The sequence below is a fragment of the Oncorhynchus keta genome, chromosome 12 (genome assembly GCF_023373465.1).
Source record: "Oncorhynchus keta strain PuntledgeMale-10-30-2019 chromosome 12, Oket_V2, whole genome shotgun sequence".
NCBI lineage: Eukaryota > Metazoa > Chordata > Actinopteri > Salmoniformes > Salmonidae > Oncorhynchus > Oncorhynchus keta.
This window is the reverse complement of record NC_068432.1, coordinates 28,393,327-28,400,730: the sequence shown is the minus strand read 5'-3', so window position 1 is coordinate 28,400,730 and position 7,404 is coordinate 28,393,327.

Genomic DNA, 7,404 nt, shown 5'->3' with positions numbered 1-7,404 from the left:
CCTTTATGTGCGAGGAAACCATGAATAAGGTCGAACGAACCTACTGGTTCCAAGTGGGAAAACCATTTAGTACATTTTTTCATATTGAAAAAAATACCATTCTCCATGCACTGTAATTTACGATTTGACAAAAGCTGTTGACAAGAGTAAGGTAACAGAATACTCTGTTTGGATGAGGGAACTGTAAATATAAATTACACTTGTTTTAGATCTATTTTATCTTATAATCGCTGGAGACAAATGTGAAACCAAACTGAAGGATATCAAAATATCAACTTTCCCACAGTAAAGTTTATGAAATGCCATTATGCAGAATATAAATTGTACATCCTTTTAACTTGCAGGGATGGGAACTCTTGAATGTCTTAATTATAGTCTACTCAGACTTCTCTGTTTATTATTTCTATCATGTTAAATATTAGCCACTATCAGTATTGACAGTCTGTAGGCCTAATAACCACCCACAATCAATTCCCAAGCAATAAATGAGGGCATAGCCTATTATTGTACAATATTCCCTCTATTATAACTATATTTTCAATAATGTTCCAAGAATACCATCGGTTGAAGAACTGAATGTGACAATTTTCAGAATTAATCAAAATACTGTTTTCTTTTTTCATGTGTAAAGGCTCTACAACCCATCTTTTTAATGATTCATGAACACTTTCCTAAACCTAATAATCATATATTTTATGTACTAATTGGTGCTGAAATGGAGACGAATATGCATACAGTACCAGTCAAAAGTTTGAACACACCTACTCATTCAAGGGTTTTTCTTTTTCAAAATATTTTCTACATTGTAAAATAATAGTGAAGACATCAAAACTTTGAAATAACATATATGGAATCATGTAGTAACCAAAAAAGTGTTAAAGAAATCAAAATCTATTTTATATTTGAGATTCTTCAAAGTAGCCACCGTTTGCCTTGATGACAGTTTTGCACACTCTTGGCATTCTCTCAACCAGCTTCATGAGATAGTCACCTGGAATGCATTTCAATTAACAGGTGTGCCTTGTTAAAAGTTAATTTGTGTAATTTCTTTCCTTTTTAATGCATTTGAGCCAATCAGTTGTGGTAGGGGTGGTAAACAGAAGATAGCTCTATTTGGTAAAAGACAAAGTCCATATTATGGCAAGAACACTCAAATAAGCAAAGAGAAATGACAGTCCTTCATTACTTTAAGACATGAATGTCAGTCAATAAAGAAAATGTCAAGAACTTTGAAAGTTTCTTCAAGTGAGTTGCAAAAACCATAAAACACTATGATGAAACTGGCTCTCATGAGGACCGCCACAAGAATGGAAGACCCAGAGTTACCTCTGCTGCAAAGGATACGTTTATTAGAGTTAGCAGCCTCAGAAATTGCAGCCCAAATAAATGCTTCACAGAGTTCAAGTAACAGACACATCTCAACATCAACTGTTCAGAGGAAACTGCATTAATCAGGCCTACTAAACACTATTAAAGGACATCATTAAAAATAAGAGACTTGCTTGGGCCAAGAAACACGAGCAATGGACATTAGATAGCTGGAAATCTGTCTTTAGGTCTTTGTGAGACTTGAAGCATGGAGGGCTTCCCGAGTGACACAGAGGTCTAAGACACTGCATCTCAGTGCTAGAGGCGTCACTACAGACCCTGGTTTGATCCCGGGCTGTTTTTTGTTATTTTAATATATGAGAATTAACCAATGATATCAGGCCACACCCAGCCATGATTACAGATACCTGTACCTGTGTGTGTCTTTTGACACTATATAAAACAAGTCACCCCGCAGTGTTTGTCATTATACCCTGACGAAGACAGCTAGTCTGTCAAAACTTTACATTTTTGTATTTGAGCTCCTAGAGTGTGCTGCTTGCTTTTATTATTTTAAGTGTTCCACTCCGCTAGCCAGCACCTCGTCTAAATAGGCGTGCAATTCTTTCGCCTCTAGATTGATCCCGGGCTGTATGACAACCGGCCGTGATCGGGAGTCCCATAGGGCGGCGCACAATTGGCCCAGTGGCATCCGTGTTAAGGGAGAGTTTGGATGGGGTAGGCCGTCATTGTAAATAATAATGTGTTCTTAACTGACTTGCCTAGTTAAATAAAGGTTAAGTAAATAAAAGAGGTGTGATGGTGTGGGGGTGCTTTGCTGGTGACATTGTCTGTGATTTATTTAGAATTCAAGGCACACCTAACCAGCATGGCTACCACAGCATTCTGCAGCGATAAGCCATCCCATCTGGTTTGCACTTAGTGGGGCTATAATTTGTTTTTCAACAGGACAATGACCCAAAACACACCTCCAGGCTCTGTAAGCGTTATTTGACCAAGGATAGTGATGGAGTGCTGCATTAGATGACCTTGCCTCCACAATCACCCGACCTCTACCCAATTGAGATGGTTTGGGATGAGTTGGACTGCAGAGTGATGGAAAATTAGCCAACAAGTGTTAAGCATATGCGGGAACTCCTTCAAGACTGTTGAAAAAGCATTCCTCATGAACCTGGTTGAGAGAATGCCAAGAGTGCAAAACTGTCACCAAGGAAAAGGGTGGCTACTTTGAAGAATCTCAAATATAAAATGTATTTTGATTTGTTTAAATTTTCATTCCATGTGTCATGTCATGTGTCTTCACTATTATTTTACAATGTAAGTAGTGAAAATAAAAACCCTTGAATGCGTAAGTGTCCAAACTTTTGAGTTGTACAGTATATTTAGATGGATTTATTTTATTTATCCCTAATATTCTGAACTCTTTCTCTCGATATACCGTGCATTCGGAAAATATTCAGACCCCTTGACTTTCTTCACATTTTGTTATGTTACAGCCTTATTCTAAAATGTATTAAACAATCCCCATAATGACAAAGCAAAAACAGTTTTTTAGAAATGTTTACAATATTTGTATTTTTTTAATGAAATATTACATTTACATAACTATTCAGATCCTTTACACAGTACTTTGTTGAAGCACCTTTGGCAGCAGTTACAGCCTCGAGTCTTCCTGGTTTTGATGCAACAAGCTTTGCACACCTGATTTGGGGAATTTCACCTATTATCCTCTGCAGATCCTCTCAAGCTCTGTCAGGTTGGATGGGGAGTGTAACAGCACAGCTATTTTCAGGTCTCTCCAGAGATGTTCGTTCGGGTTCAAGTTCTGGCTCTGGCTGGGCCACAAGGATATTCAGACACTTGTCCCAAAGCCCCTCCTGCGTTGTCTTGGATGTGTTCTTAGGGTCATTGTCCTTTTGGAAGGTGAACCTTCGCCCCAGACTGAGGTCCTGAGGGCTCTGGAGCAGATTGTCATCAAGGATCTCTCTATTCACCTTTGCCTCGATCCTGACTAGTCTCCCAGTCCCTGCCGCTGAAAAACATACCCACAGTATGATTCTGCCACCACCATGCTTCACCATGGGGATGGTTCCAGGTTTCCTCCAGACATGACGCTTGGCATTCAGGCCGAAGAGTTCAATATTGGTTTCATCAGACCAGAGAATGTTGTTTCTTATGGCCTGAGAGTCCTTTTAGGTGTCTTTTGAAAAACTCCAAGTGTGCTGTCATATGCTTTTGTCTGGCTACTCTACCGAAAAGTCCTGATTGGTGGAGTGCTGCAGAGATGTTTGTCCTTCTGGAAGATTCTCCCATCTCCACAGAGGATTTCTGTTGCTCTGTCAGAGTGGTCATCAGGTTCTTGGTCACCTCCCTGGCCAAGGCCCTTCTCCCCCGATTGCTGTTTGGCCGGGCGGCCAGGTCTAGGAAGAGTCTTGGTGGTTCCAAACTTCTTCCATTTAAGAATGATGGAGGCCACTGTGTTCTTAGGGTCCTTAAATGCTGCAGAATTTTTTTGGTACGCTTCCCCAGATCTGTGTCTTGACACAATCCTGTTTCAGCGCTCTATCAACAATGTCTTCGACCTCATGGCTTGATGTTTGCCCTGACGTGCACTGTCAACTGTGGGTCCTTATATAGACAGGTGTGTGTCTTTCCAAATCAATTTGATTTACCACAGGTGGACTCCAATCAAATTGTAGAAACCTCTCAAGCATGATGAATGGAAACAGGATGCACCTGAGCTCAATTGCAAGTCTCATAGCAAAGGGTGTGAATAATTATGTAAATAAGGTATTTCTGTTTTTATTTTTAATACATTTGCAAAAATGTCTAAAAACCTTGTTTCCCTTTGCAATTATGGTGTATTGTATGTAGATTGATGAGGAAAATGTTTGATTTAATCAATTTTAGAATAATGCCGTAACAACCAAATGTGGAAAAGGGGTAGGGGTCTGAATAATTTTCCGAATAGACTGTATTCTAGTGAGTATATCGACAAAATTCTAAATAAAAGATACACCGTATTTAAAGGGATGGTTTAAGATAAATATACTGAAAACCCCATTGAACAGAAATTCTGTTGACCAGCAAGTGGGAGGGTTTTCAGCGGTTGAATGAAATTTATTCAGAGCGCACAAGGTAGTCACACCTGCGAAGCACACCGATCTAACTTCACTGTCCATTTTACAGCAGCTATTACAGTGAAAGACAACTGTGCTATTGTTTGAGGAGAGTGCACAATTGTGAACTTGAAAATGTATTAGGCAAATGGTACCAAGAATATGCATATCCTTGAGCTATAGAAAGTTAAATTTGGGTATGTCATTTTAGGTGAACATTTAAAGAAAGGGGCAGATCCGTAAGAGGTTTAATAAACCAATTAGGCACATTTGTGCAGTCTTGATACAACATTTTGAACATATACAGTGGGGAGAACAAGTATTTGATACACAGCCGATTTTGCATAACATAAGTATTTGATACATCAGAAAAGCAGAAATTAATATTTGGTATAGAAACCTTTGTTTGCAATTACAGAAGATAATTTCCTGTAGTTCTTGACCAGGTTTGCACACACTGCAGCAGGGATTTTGGCCCACTCCTCCATACAGACCTTCTCCAGATCCTTCAGGTTTTGGGGCTGTCGCTGGGCAATACGGACTTTCATCTCCCTCCAAAGACTTTCTATTGGGTTCAGGTCTGGAGACTGGCTAGGCCACTCCAGGACCTTGAGATGCTTCTTACGGAGCCACTCCTTAGTTGCCCTGGCTGTGTGTTTCGGGTCGTTGTCATGCTGGAAGACCCAGCCACGACCCATCTTCAATGCTCTTACTGAGGGAAGGAGGTTGTTGACCAAGATCTCGTGATACATGGCCCCATCCATCCTCCCCTCAATACGGTGCAGTTGTCCTGTCCCCTTTGCAGAAAAGCATCTCCAAAGAATGATGTTTCCACCTCCATGCTTCACGGTTAGGATGGTGTTCTTGGGGTCATCCTTCTTCTAACTCCAAAAACGGCGAGTGGAGTTTAGACCAAAAATCTCTATTTTTGTCTCATCAGACCACATGACCTTCTCCCATTCCTACTCTGGATCATTCAGATGGTCATTGGCAAACTTCAGACGTACCTGGACATGCGCTGGCTTGAGCATGGGGACCTTGGGTGCGCTGCAGGATTTTTAAACATGATGGCGTAGTGTGTTACTAATGGTTTTCTTTGAGACTGTGGTCCTAGCTCTCTTCAGGTCATTGACCAGGTCCTGCCGTGTAGTTCTGGGTTGATCCCTCACCTTCCTCATGATCATTGATGCCCCACGAGGTGAGATCTTGCATGGAGCCCCAGACCGAGGGTGATTGACCGTCATCTTTAACTTCTTCCATTTTCGAATAATTGCGCCAACAGTTGTTGCCTTCTCACCAAGCTGCTTGCCTATTGTCCTGTAGCCCATCCCAGCCTTGTGCAGGTCTACAATTTTATCCCTGATGTCCTTACACAGCTGTCTGGTCTTGGCCATTGTGGAGAGGTTGGAGTCTGTTTGATTGAGTGTGTGGACAGGTGTCTTTTATACAGGTAACGAGTTCAAACAGGTGCAGTTAATACAGGTAATGAGTGGAGAACAGGAGGGATTCTTAAAGAAAAACTAACAGGTCTGTGAGAGCCGGAATTCTTACTGGTTGGTAGGTGATCAAATACTTATGTCATGCAATAAAATGCAAATTAATTACTTAAAAATCATACAATGTGATTTTCTGGATTTTTGTTTTACATTCCGTCTCTCACAGTTGAAGTGTACCTATGATAACAATTACAGACCTCTACATGCTTTGTAAGTAGGAAAACCTGCAAAATTGGCAGTGTATCAAATACTTGTTCTCCCCACTGTATGCAATGGTTCATTAGACCAGTCTAAAACTTTGCACATACACTGCTGCCAACTAGTGGCTAAAAATTGTGCCTGCCCTGGAATAATACATTATGGCCTTTCTCTTGCATGATTTTTTTTTTTTAATATAAAAAAAGTTTTTTTTTGTATTATCTTTTACCAGATCTAAATGTGTTATATTCTCCTACATTAATTTCACATTTCCACAAACTTCCTTTCAAATAGTATCAGGAATATGGATATCCTTGCTTCAGGTCCTGTGCTACAAGGCAGTTAGATTTGGCAAAAAAAAAAAAAGGGTCCGATCCTTAAGAGGACTGAATAAGGTAAGTCTGGATACCAAATACTGAGAAGTGCATAAGAAAGGCGAGCGTAGGAAAGGCGTTAATTTTCTACGTCTGAATTGGCCCGCAGGTCATTAACAGCCTCCTCAAAAGAAACTTCCATTTTTACTCTGGCCTTGGTGGAAGCCACATCACCTTTGAGTTTTACGTTATTAATAAAATACCATTTATTGTGTGCATCTTAAATATATAGTTAACCCAAATTACAAAATGACACATTGGTTTGTTTACCCTGTAAGCAGTCTATGGACAAGGTATGACAGCAATCCATGCTTTGGTTTAATTTCTTTGTCAATGTTTTCGAATGCTAACATTTTAGCATTTGTGGCACAAATCCCATTCAGGTCATGGCACCGATATTAGCTTTTTGTGCATCATGTTCAAATGCAGTGATTTCATGGTGGTACCGTGGTACTGCAGGTGGTCCGCAATTGTTTGAAAGATTTTGTATTTTTCTTTCAAAAATAGTAAGTTGGGAGTATTAACGGCATTTTAAGCAATTTCACAGTACTATTTACAATGTAAATAGTTTATAATAATAACAAGAATAATTGGCATATCTGTTAAATTCACTGAGACAATCGACTCTAAATTTGTCCGGCAAGATATTTTATGTGAAACATATCTGCCACTCTGCGATGGTGGTCCTCAAGAGCTTTTGACAGTGATTTGTTGGTCCCCGGAATGGAAAAGGTTGAGAACTGCTGTACAGAGATGGATCAACATAATCTATTGCAGCTGCAGTGATATCAAGATACCTGGATTACACAGTTATATTTCAATTTCAGATTCATATAGGAATTTGTTTATGATGTATGACCCTGGGAATGGGTAGAACACATTCCTCTA